The 13,834-nt window shown below is 39.6% G+C and overlaps 1 protein-coding gene across 1 annotated transcript in view; it reads right to left on the reverse strand.

Moving 5' to 3' along the window:
* The window catches only part of znf804b (zinc finger protein 804B), a 99,978-nt gene that overhangs the window by 54,134 nt on the left and 32,010 nt on the right, over positions 1–13,834 (reverse strand). The window lies entirely within an intron of this gene.

The raw sequence follows: 13,834 nt of genomic DNA on the forward strand, positions 1-13,834 counted from the left end.
ACCGTCACTTCACGTCAAACTCACCACATGACCTCAACCATACCACAAGCCCTCCACCAGATATGCTCATACTCCAACAATCAGACTAATGCATGCGCAAGCATTTTGCAAACAACTTGCCAGTTTATCAAAATGTCTTTATATTATCTAGAAGACTTTGGGGGGGGGGGTCTGTATGTGGGGTTTGTCTTTTAATATGTGGTTGACAAAAAATGATACAGAAATTTGTGTTTTATTAATTATTTTTGACTACCTTCATACTTAAAGCTACACTATGTAACGTTTAGTCCTCTAGCGGTTAAATACTTCAGCTCCAATTCCTGCACAGATGAATCTGATGGCTTGAGGCTCACTGGTGTGTCCATAGTTACAGGTGATCATCTTGTCAGTGCAAATGTTACTAATGACAAAAAAGAAATCAGTTACACTTTAGTTTAGGGTCCAATTCTCACTATTAACTAACTATTAACTGTGACTTTTGCCTCAATAAATTAAACTTAAGTTTAGGTACTGGGTAGGATTAAGAGATGTAGATGGTCATGCAGAATAAAGCTTTAATATGTGCTTTATAATTACTAATAAACAGCCAATATCCTAGTAATATGCATTCTAATACTTAATAATGAGAATTGGACCCTAAACTAAAGTGTTACCAAGTTACCAAATTCTTACGAGCAGGTAAGTATGGTAAGTACAGTATATGCCTCTGTTGTTTTGACTTGTTGAAAACAATAGTTTCAAACTAACGTTACAGAAGTTTGGCAATGCTATTATTTGACATAATGACTGCTATTCTTTTCAAATAAGGTAAAACGGTGGAAATATTATAACTTGGCTAGTAGGATATATTTATAGGCAAATGAAACAGTGTAGTAACTGGTTTAAAGATTTGCAGTGTTACCAATACCAACAAAAACAATGTTTTGTGAACCTAGTAACCAGCCAACTAGGGAAGCATGGTGATTTTTTGCCGTATTCAACTGGGGTGTCTTGCCTTTGAAAATTGTGATATTCATGATAAACCGAGGGAAAGACTCAAAATATGCTCATCTAGTGGCCCAGTAGCCCCAAACAGTATGTGAAAAACTCTTAAAACTGTATGACTGTTATTAAGTAATTGTGTATGAATGTCAACTAAATACCAAACCAATTGGCATATTTTAGACAAATAAAGTGTGTTAGACTTTCAATTATCAAACATTAAACAATGTTCAGGATTACTAATAAAAAAATATTTTTACACTTTCTGAATGTCAAAAATGTGTGGAACATATAATTAATGTAATAAACTACTCTTGTGGACACCTGTCTGAACATCAGAGGATACATTCACCAAAAATGACCCTGGTTGGTAGAAAAGAAATGGCAAAAATGACTCGCAAAATTTAGTTGAGAGAAAAGGCATCAGCTTTTTGACTCAAAGAACTTATATTCATTCCCATTCTGGCTTGACAGCACAATAATGTGTGGGCCTGTGAGAGTGTGTGGGATGGTGTTTTGCTGTGGGGCTCAAAGGCTTCGGGGGGTTTCAGAGCGGAGTAAAGCTCTGAGGTGATCCCCTCCGGAACTGATCGCTCCCTGCCCTGGAGCGGCTCCCCGCTGCATGTTTTGGAATGGCGGGAATATGGAAGCAGTTCGGGTGTTATTTGCAGGTCTGGGACTGTGTGAGAGGCAGGAGGGAGAAGAGTGGGAGAGGACGAGAGGAAGAAAAGAAAAGATTGGAGTCGGCCTGTTTTAGATTACTGCAGAGCAGCTGGTATAGTTCTACAGATGGATGACAGACAGGTGGGCTGATATTATGGGCAGCTTTGAAAGACAGGTGCCAGAATGTGTAGGACGGACAATTCACACAGAAAGACGAGTTAAAACATATTCTGCAAGATGGTCAAATTATTTTTCGGTGCATGAGAAGAAAAACAAATCCTTTTTAGGTTGACTAACGTAATAGAGACTGGTGGTAAAGTGATAAAGACGACAATAATTCAGCATGTTACGACATGCTGTTACTCAACAAGAACAGTGTCAAAAACAGATGTTGCCAGTCTCTTCTGGCACGCTTGCAATTACATCCAAGATCCCATTAGATTAACTTTCCCACTGTAAATCAATCAGCTCAACGATCAGAACACAGATAAATCATTACAGTGCCATCAGTATCAGACGGCAAAGATCTGCATCAACACACTGTCTTTATGCTTAATGTCACAGCAAATGGTACGAATGAGTCAGATGGAGTATATGAGGTATGATCCCGTTCCCACACGGAGCTCCAAGGTTGTGAATGAATGTGATCCGCCTTAATTCAAACAGACACCGCTCTGATACCTCCTTGCATCTGAATATTCATGACAGCTTGTTCAGATTCACGTCCCGTGGCTGGAATAGGGTTCGTATACTCGGTAGAGAAGGAAAAAAGAAAAAGTTGCAACTGCATGTAAAACATCATGTGATGATGATGCAAGCCAGGCTGTATCGAGGATGATGAAAAGACCCCAGTCTCTGGTCTTCTACCCAAGAGAACGATTGCTTCCTCCCCTCGCACATTCATTACAATAAATGTTTAATGTCATCAACAGGACAAATGAACTCATAAATATGCAGCGAGAGGCACGCATGGTGAAATATGGAAAATGGTGGACACTGCAGCTCGGATGTTAAAGGAAGCAAGGCTGATACTGATGGGATTACAATCATGTGTGTGGATTTGTTGGAATTATGTCTTTTGCCGTGTGTGTGAAATCAGTAACAGTGGGGTTGGTGCATAGTATGTCTGATATTAAAGAGAGTTCAAAATTCATTTATTCACACTCTCATCGCAAACCATATGCCTTCCTTTCTTCTGTGGAACATAAAATATGTTTTTAAAGCGATCACGACATGAGAAATCAAATTTGCCTTGATCTTTTGACATATAAGAGGACTTTGTACCTGCAGTTTTTATTTTTAAAATATCCTCCTCATCATAAACAAAGCATTTATTTAATCTAGCTCCAAAAAACGGCTCGTTTCGATATTGCGGGATCTGTGACATCACTACAACACACTCATTATACAGTGGAGAAAGAAAAACAAAAAACAAAAATTGGGGGCTCCTTGATGTATTTTAAATATATAACCCTATGACAACAGATTTACAAACATCTTATCATTAGAGACTATAACAACAATCATGAACTATCAAATACGTTAAGAAAAATATCAAAAAGTGGAGCATTATAACTTTGCAAAAGATATTTAAAAGGGTCTAATAATATTTTCATTACATTTACAAGCACTACAGTCTCTGAACAAATGGCACAGATCAGTTTAACAGAAAATATAAAGGCATAGTTACTTTTTGTCCATTTTTTTAATTTTCAGTCTACACTCATTGGACAAACTCAATTTAATTGAGGGCAGGATTTCCATCCAATAAATATGTAGCCCCAACTCATAGAAAAACAAAGAAACGTATACATAAACTAATATCTTCAAATGCTTTCAGATTAATAAACGCTGTCTGATAAATACTGATTAATTCTGTTAAAATTTTGCTTCAATGAAGTTGCTTTTTGCAGAATTTTAGACAAGATTCAAAAGATGCAAAATTGGCATAAAAGAAAAAGTTTTTGATTCCCCTGAACAACTTTAGAGAAAAATAGAGATTAGATGATCAGACAGCAAAATGGAATGAGAAAGAAATGCATTTAGGGAACATTGTCTCCTTCTACTCCTGCAGTCTCTTATAATTGCATGGACATCCACATTGCTCCACCCACACGCACTGTATGAGCAACTAAACAACTTTGCTGTCTAAATGTAGAGTCTCTTTTGATGCGAAGAACAAGAGTACAAAAGAAACTGAAAGATATTTTTCAGGAGAAGTTTTGTACCAGCTTCTTCTTTCCCTCGTCCTTTGCTAACACAAGGTACTGTATTGCATCAGTCTTGCATATATACAAACGTCACCTACACAAACATACATATAGTGTATTTGAGAAGAAAGTTAATTTATCTAAAACCTATTACAAGCTATCAAAAAAGCCAATACATCATTAAATAATAATATCTTTGTATATCACTAATCACAGCCATCTACAGACATACACACACTTTCTAAGATAATTTCCAAATTAATATCAACATGCTGACTTGAATGTTGTGTGTGATGGATTATTCTAGCTCCCATTAAGAATCCCAAGTGACTCTAAAAAAAATTATTCATCCACACACACACACACACACACACCAAGAACTCGCTGTTAACTTATTCCATCAGCCAAATGGTAATACAAAAAATAAATTTCCAGAGCAAAAAAACATTGTTCCACATACTTATCAAATACAAACCTGTTACAATAAACAGGACTGTCCAATAATTCACTCTGTCTGCAATATAGCCTGTAAACAGAGGCACTTACACTAAAAGCAGAGCCCCTAGGAGATTGGGAAATGAGCTGTGAACAAACAGATGATACGCGCTAGTTATATAGTCCAGGACACAAGAGACTCTCTCTTATGACACAGTGTAGGCCCAGTAAACATGACTGCTCCTTTGGAACCAGCAGAGCGTGATTAGTGTCATGCAGAAAGCGTTTGATAACTAAGATCTATGACCCGCCACTGTCTAAACGCGGTCTAAAAGCTTGGATAAAGTGGCACTGATTATGGTGCACAATGTCAGCAAGTGTAACACACACACAGCAAACATAAACATGTATGTACATATGCACATAATTTAACTTTATTTATTTTTAGCGCTAAAATGGTAAATAAAAGAGTAAAATGGTCTACTCTATTCATTGTTAACAATGGTTTGCTTTAACCTGACATGCTCTTGGACAGCTGGTTCTACAAGAATACACTCCCTTCATTTCCCTTTTCCTTTCATCACTCTATCAGCCTGTCCTCTAACCCCCACTTGGGATATAATGCTACATTTAGACAGGTATGAAGTGACCCAGATCTGTTTCCCCACCATTATTTTATTTTATGGTCTTTTTTTCTAAGGTACCTGACCTTTTCCAGAGAATCTAAACAAGAACCCATATTTTTTTATTAGTAATAAAAAAAAAAAGTAATATCTTGTTCCAAGAATGATTGTGTGTTGTTGAGGTACTTTGCATGCTTCTGTTAAAGCTACACTGTTGTGAGTCTGCCTAAAAGAAGGCGAGCAGGGACACGGTTGCTTAAGCTAGCATGCACATGCTAGATATTTTATAAAACGTATGGGCTGTATTTGAACCCTATCCAATTATTTTGTAAATAATCGTAGAATAAATAGGCAAATTGCTCTAACTTTATTTGGGGTGCAATCAATAATGAGCCTAATTTACTCATATTAAAGGACAAGTTTTGAATAAAGCAGAGTTTCCATTCCATGGGTTCAAGTGAAAACTTTTTTGATGCACATCTTTGTCTTTATTTAGTTAATTTGTTTCCACATTTATGCACGTCCCACGTGTATATATATATATATATATATATATATATATATATATATATATATATTGGCACTCCTGGTAAACATGTTCGAAGACTGTAAAAATAAATCTGCATTGTTTATCCTGACAATTTTGAACTTTTTATATACTTTAGAAAATTTCAGATGGCACTTAGATGCTTTTGCATCTGAACTCTTCATATATATATATATATATATATATATATATATATATATATATATATATATATATATATATATATATATATATATATATATGCAATATAACAGTATTATATATATATATATTAAATATAAATATATATTATATATATATATTGTCTCAATCAAGCTTTTTTGTGAAATATTTAAAATGTTGAATTTACCTCAGAATCTGATCTGATTAGATCTTTAATCAGAGAGTAGAGAAACTGCACAATCTGCTCCAGCACAGTAAAGCTCCAGCACAACCAGAGGTGAAATAAAACTGAAGGAAGAAGGATTGGGAGACAGGAAAGAGAAAAGGAAAGCTAGGAGTGGAGGAGGAGCACAGAGGGTTTAATCTGTTCCACTCCATTCTGTGTTGTGTCACTCAGTTGCCACTTTGCTTCCACAGACTCATCCATCTGTGTGAAAGTGAATGTAAATGTAAAGGCTGTGGCATGTCTTCTCAGTGTGTGTGCCTAAATATTTAAGGCCTTCAGAAAAGTTGTTTGTGTACATGCCAAAGACCACTGGGGAGCTGTTCCACTCTCCTTTCGGTCTTGTCTTCTCACAGATTCAGACTCAACTAGATTTACTGAAGTCGTCAAAGCATTATTAAACAGAACACACATGCATACACATAGGCCTACATATATAAACATGGAGTTTGTTAATGTGTGTGTGTGTGTGTGTGTGTGTGTGTGTGTGTGTGTGTGTGTGTGTGTGTGTGTGTGTGTGTGTGTGTGTATGAAGAGTTCAGATGCAAAAGCCTCTAAGTGCCATCTGAAATGTTCTTCTAGAATGATAATTTTTATCAATAATTTCACTTAAATGGCAATGCAAATTACCTATTAATAATCATTTAAGTGAAATTACTTAACTTAAACATACAAGCTTTATAAAAAATGATCATTCTAGAAGAAAATTTCAGATGGCACTTAGAGGCTTTTGCATCTGAACTCTTCATATATATATATATAACTCTTATATATATATATATATATAAACTTGAGTTTGTTAGTATATACAGAATATGGTTTGAACCAAAACAAAACATAGGGCCAAATAGAATATATACTGTAGCATTAATTAAAACTGATTTTGGACCAAATGCAGGTGGATTTCAGCAGTGGCATGTAACATTTTTTTTAATATATAATATATACATTTTTCAAGTTTATTCTTTTAAAAAGGGATCTGAAATAATAAAATAAGTTCAATGTAGTGTTATCAAAAATATCGATACTAAAGATTTTGTGCTCACACCCAAAGTGCGTGCAAAGTGGCTAGTAACTTACATACAGTGAGGAAAATAAGTATTTGAACACCCTGCTATTTTGCAAGTTCTCCCACTTAGAAATCATGGAGGGGTCTGAAATTGTCATCGTAGGTGAATGTCCACTGTGAGAGACATAATCAAAAAAAAAATCCAGAAATCACAATGTATGATTTTTTAACTATTTATTTGTATGATACAGCTGCAAATAAGTATTTGAACACCTGAGAAAATCAATGTTAATATTTGGTACAGTAGCCTTTGTTTGCAATTACAGAGGTCAAACGTTTCCTGTAGTTTTTCACCAGGTTTGCACACACTGCAGGAGGGATTTTGGCCCACTCCTCCACACAGATCTTCTCTAGATCAGTCAGGTTTCTGGGCTGTCACTGAGAAACACAGAGTTTGAGCTTCCTCCAAAGATTCTCTATTGGGTTTAGGTCTGGAGACTGGCTAGGCCACGCCAGAACCTTGATATGCTTCTTACAGAGCCACTCCTTGGTTATCCTGGCTGTGTGCTTCGGGTCATTGTCATGTTGGAAGACCCAGCCTCGACCCATCTTCAATGCTCTAACTGAGGGAAGGAGGTTGTTCCCCAAAATCTCGCAATACATGGCCCCGGTCATCCTCTCCTTAATACAGTGCAGTCGCCCTGTCCCATGTGCAGAAAAACACCCCCAAAGCATGATGCTACCACCCCCATGCTTCACAGTAGGGATGGTGTTCTTGGGATGGTACTCATCATTCTTCTTCCTCCAAACACGTTTAGTGGAATTATGACCAAAAAGTTCTATTTTGGTCTCATCTGACCACATGACTTTCTCCCATGACTCCTCTGGATCATCCAAATGGTCATTGGCAAACTTAAGACGGGCCTTGACATGTGCTGGTTTAAGCAGGGGAAACTTCCGTGCCATGCATGATTTCAAACCATGACGTCTTAGTGTATTACCAACAGTAACCTTGGAAACGGTGGTCCCAGCTCTTTTTAGGTCATTGACCAGCTCCTCCCGTGTAGTTCTGGGCTGATTTCTCACCTTTCTTAGGATCATTGAGACCCCACGAGGTGAGATCTTGCATGGAGCCCCAGTCCGAGGGAGATTGACAGTCATGTTTAGCTTCTTCCATTTTCTAATGATTGCTCCAACAGTGGACCTTTTTTCACCAAGCTGCTTGGCAATTTCCCCGTAGCCCTTTCCAGCCTTGTGGAGGTGTACAATTTTGTCTCTAGTGTCTTTGGACAGCTCTTTGGTCTTGGCCATGTTAGTAGTTGGATTCTTACTGTATGGGGTGGACAGGTGTCTTTATGCAGCTAACGACCTCAAACAGGTGCATCTAATTTAGGATAATAAATGGAGTGGAGGTGGACATTTTAAAGGCAGACTAACAGGTCTTTGAGGGTCAGAATTCTAGCTGATAGACAGGTGTTCAAATACTTATTTGCAGCTGTATCATACAAATAAATAGTTAAAAAAATCATACATTGTGATTTCTGGATTTTTTTTTTTAGATTATGTCTCTCACAGTGGACATGCACCTACGATGACAATTTCAGACCCCTCCATGATTTCCAAGTGGGAGAACTTGCAAAATAGCAGGGTGTTCAAATACTTATTTTCCTCACTGTATACATATACACTCACCTAAAGGATTATTAGGAACACCATACTAATACTGTGTTTGACCCCCTTTCGCCTTCAGAACTGCCTTAATTCTACGTGGCATTGATTCAACAAGGTGCTGAAAGCATTCTTTAGAAATGTTGAAAGGATAGCATCTTGCAGTTGATGGAGATTTGTGGGATGCACATCCAGGACACGAAGCTCCCGTTCCACCACATCCCAAAGATGCTCTATTGGGTTGAGATCTGGTGACTGTGGGGGCCATTTTAGTACAGTGAACTTTTCCCCTTTTCCTTCACTCTTTTTACCTTATTGTCCAACCTTAATCAACATGTGCTTTCAATACATTACTGTTATCTCTCGGCAACGCCCTTTCATCACGCGCAAAAGGCAGCGCAATACTGCCAATCTGCGTCCCATTCTCTCACCCACACACACTCCTCTCTCTCTTTCCGTGGGTCTATGGAATTGCCAGTCAGCAGTCAATAAAGCTGACTTCATTCCAGCCTTTGCATCTCATTCTACTCTTAATATCTTGGGCTTGACTGAGACCTGGATTCGTCCAGAAGACTCAGCAACCCCCGCTGCTCTCTCTAGCAATTTCTCCTTCTCTCACTCCCCTCGCCAGTCAGGGAGGGGTGGGGGTACAGGGCTCCTCGTTTCTAACAATTACAAATACTCTGCGCTCTCTTCTCTATGCAACAACAACTCATTTGAATATCATGCTATTACACTCACAACTCCCATTAAGATCCATATTGTAGTCATTTATCGTCCCCCAGGTCAGCTGGGTAACTTTGTGGATGAGCTGGATGTGCTGCTGTCCACTTTCCCTGAGGACGGCACCCCACTTCTAGTCTTTGGTGACTTCAACATCCATCTCGACAAGCCGTATGCAGCAGACTTCATCTCTCTCCTAGCCTCTTTCGATCTCACACAACTCATCACCACAGGTACTCACAAATCAGGCAACCAACTGGACCTGGTTTACACACGCAACTGCACCACAGACAACATCTTGGTGAGACCTCTCCATGTTTCAGATCATTTCCTCATTACTTTCAGCCTACAACTCTCTACCCCTGCACCACCAACCCCACCACCAGTCACTTTCAGACGAAACCTGCGCTCACTTTCCCCCTCCCATCTTTCCTCTACCGTGTCATCTTCTCTTCCCCCACCCTCACAATTCTCATCTCTGGACGTGAATACCGCAACGGATACCCTATGCTCCACTCTAACCTCTTCTCTAGACAATATCTGCCCTCTCTCCTCCAGGCCAGCACGCGCCACTCCCTCTAACCCCTGGTTATCTGAGGTTCTTAGGGAACACCGGACCGAACTCAGGGCAGCAGAGAGGAAATGGCACAAATCAAAAGACGCATCTGACCTGAGTACGTATCTATCTCTCCTCTCTTCCTTTTCTGTTGATGTTCATGCTGCAAAATCTTCATACTTCCACAACAAGATCAACAACTCCTCCAACACACGACTACTCTTCAAGACATTCAACTCTCTCCTCTGTCCACCTCCACCACCACCCACCTCCTCCTTAACTGCTGACGATTTTGCGAACTTCTTCACCCACAAAACAACAACTATCAGCAGTCAGTTCTCAGCCCCACACACACAGGAACCCAGACCGACCCCTTCCACAGCCAACATCCCTCTGTCCTCCTTTTCTCCACTAACCGAGGAAGAAGTATCTACACTTCTCCTCTCCAGTCACCCTACCACCTGCCCTCTAGACCCCATCCCCTCACACCTTCTACAAGCCATCTCCCCCACACTTCTTCCAGCACTCACACACATCATCAACTCATCCCTCCATACTGGCATTTTCCCTACAGCATTCAAGCAAGCTCGGGTTACTCCACTGCTTAAAAAACCAACGCTAAACACATCATTTGTAGAACATTACAGACCTATCTCTCTCCTACCATTCATTGCGAAGACACTTGAAAGAGCTGTTTTCAACCAAGTAACATCCTTTCTGTCTCTCAACAACCAGCTGGATGTCAACCAATCCGGCTTCAAGAAAGGGCATTCTACTGAGACTGCATTACTGTCTGTCACAGAAGCCCTACGGATCGCAAAAGCTGCTTCCAAATCTTCAGTACTCATCCTCCTGGATCTGTCTGCTGCCTTCGACACTGTGAATCATCAGATCCTTATGTCCAGCCTCTCATCACTGGGTATCACAGGAACTTCACTCCACTGGTTTGAGTCCTATCTCACAGGTAGGTCCTTCAAGGTCGCATGGAGAGGCGAGGTATCCAGAGCACATCAACTGACCACAGGGGTTCCCCAGGGTTCAGTTCTTGGTCCCCTCCTCTTCTCCATCTACACCACATCACTGGGACACATCATGCAAGCACACGGTTTCTCCTACCACTGCTATGCTGATGACACACAGCTCTTCCTCTCGTTCCAACCAGATGACCCCACAGTAGCTGCACGGATCTCAAGCTGCCTGGCGGACATCTCGACGTGGATGAAGGAACATCACCTGCAGCTCAACTTGGCAAAGACTGAGCTTCTCATCCTCCCTGCCAATCCGTCTCTACAGCACGACTTCACCATCCAGCTAGAGTCATCATCAATCACCCCATCAAGGTCGGTGAGAAATCTTGGAGTAACGTTTGATGACCGGCTGACCTTCACAGATCACATTTCAAAGACAGCTCGATCATGCAGGTTTGCACTGCACAACATCAGGAAGATCAGGCCTTTCCTAACTGAGCATGCAACACAACGTCTCGTCCAGGCCCTGGTCGTTTCTAAGCTTGACTACTGTAATGCTCTTCTGGCCGGACTTCCAGCATGTGCAACTAAACCCCTACAGATGATCCAAAATGCTGCAGCTCGTCTTGTCTTCAACGAGCCAAAGAGGGCCCACGTCACTCCTCTGTTCATCTCACTGCACTGGCTACCTCTCACTGCTCGCATCAAGTTCAAGGCATTGACGCTTGCTTACAGATCTATCACAGGCTCAGCTCCCTCCTACTTTCACTCACTCCTACGAGTCTACATCCCTACCAGAAGCCTACGATCAGCCAACGAGCGACGTCTCGTGGTTCCATCCCAGAAAGCCACAAAATCACTTTCCAGAACATTCTCATTCACAGTTCCATGCTGGTGGAACGCTCTCCCCACCCTCATCCGGAATGCAGAATCCCTGACAACCTTCAAAAAACATCTGAAAACCCATCTCTTCCGTGAGCACTTATCCACATAAAAAATAAAAAAAAATAAAAAAAAACCTCCCCTTTCCCTCTAAACCTCACTTATCGGGCTTATGCTACTCTGAATAATGCCTGAACTTTGTATCTTGAGCACTTCTTGCGCTGCTTTTTGTTTTTGCCTCTTCATGATGACTCGCTTAATCTAGTCCTACTTTGTAAGTCGCTTTGGATAAAAGCGTCTGCTAAATGACTAAATGTAAATGTAAATGTAAAACTCATTGTCATGTTCAAGAAACCAATTTGAAATTATTCGAGATTTGTGACATGGTGCATTATCCTGCTGGAAGCAGCCATCAGAGGATGGGTACATGGTGGTCATAAAGGGATGGACATGGCACGCTCAAAATTGCTTAAATCACCTTTCTTTCCCATTCTGACATTCAGTTCACACCCCTAAATGCATTGAAGCAACTGCCATGTGATTGGTTGATTAGATAATTGCATTAATGAGAAATTGAACAGGTGTTCCTAATAATCCTTTAGGTGAGTGTACATATACATATAAATATATACATATATACATATATATATACATATACATATATATATTCATACAATGCTGGTCAATTTTGCTTTGTGACTTCCTGAAGTTTAACCTACATAGGAGATATTGCACTTTTTATTAAAATGTTTCCGTGGTGATTTGAAGAATGGTAAATAATGAATGCTGATTATTTTTGTATAGTTACAGCATGAGGTTAAAGAGTGTTTCTACCTCCTTTTGTGTTCAGTAAGGGAACAGCTTGTCTTTTGGTCTCTTATCCTGTTTCAAGTTGGTTCAAACCAAACCTTTCATTATCCCAGAATTCACAAGCTTATTTTGCTCCTTTCATGTTCTTTTCATTTACAACTTCCGTCTCTTTTATAAAATTTTATGTTGAGGAACTGAATCAACAATGAGGTGAACTCCAGGAGAGCCAACTAAAATCACACTTTTGACATTATAAATTCAGATAAATACTTATCAATTGAGTTTACAAGCAGTGAGAGAGAGAGAAAGAATGTATGAATCTGAAAATAATAGCAATATGGTCATGGTGTGGAAAAGGGAGATCACTAAGCTAAGGAAATCACCTCTTCTCTCTCCTCTGTCTGAATGAGCTGTGAAAGCCATCATTTGCCCTTCATTTCATCTATCCACTCTTTTTGTGATATGTTAGCATGTAAGTGTGATGGCACTGGGGAGACACATTAAAGGAGAGTGCACACGTGAACAACATGCTTTTGTGATGCCTGTCTAGCGCTGACAACTATAGTGCTCCCTTTTTTCCATCTCTCCCTGCAAATGGGTGGTAATGTTCTCCATTTCAGCACCCATGACTACCTTTCTCCCCTGATTTCACTCCTTTATTCCCTGACCTTTTACTGCCCCTTGATTTAGATTAGAACACACCTCTCTCCTTCATTTCAATGACCTTATCCGTGAGGTCAGGAGTCAGAGGTCAGTAATAGGACATGGTATAATTCTCTATTGGTATTCCCTGTGGCTAGGGGCAGGACTTTCTACAGTTGACTACACATGTACAGGGATCAGTGAAGATTGGCAGTTTATTGGAGCACGCTTGAGAGCACACACACCTAGATCTCCACTATACAGAATAAAAGCTTCATACAGCTGAGCAGACTGCTTAATGTTCCTGTTTCAAGACAAGACAAGAGGCATAAGCAAGACATATCAGCATTAGGTTCAATAGATCTGTAATTTAACACATTATTATCAGCGACCAACAGCATGAATAAAACAAGAAATTTGAGAATTGGGTATCCATATATTCAAAAACAAATGACATACTCAAGAACAAATGACATACTCAAGAACAAATGACATACTCTCCCTAAAGCAGGTACTTAACGCCCAGATTTTAAGTCGAACTTCAAGCAGCAACCCAATACAGAACTAAAAGTTTATTTAGTTTATTGTAAAAGTTCATTTAGTTTATTGTAAAAGTTCATTAAAATGTCCTTAAATCATTTAAATGTAACTATATTATCACATACCGAAATTGCTTATTGTAAAAGCAAATCAAAATGTTCTTAAAATTATTTTTTTATATATATATTATCA

Source organism: Abramis brama (genome assembly GCF_963993115.1).
Source record: "Abramis brama genome assembly, chromosome: 17".
Taxonomy (NCBI): domain Eukaryota; kingdom Metazoa; phylum Chordata; class Actinopteri; order Cypriniformes; family Leuciscidae; genus Abramis; species Abramis brama.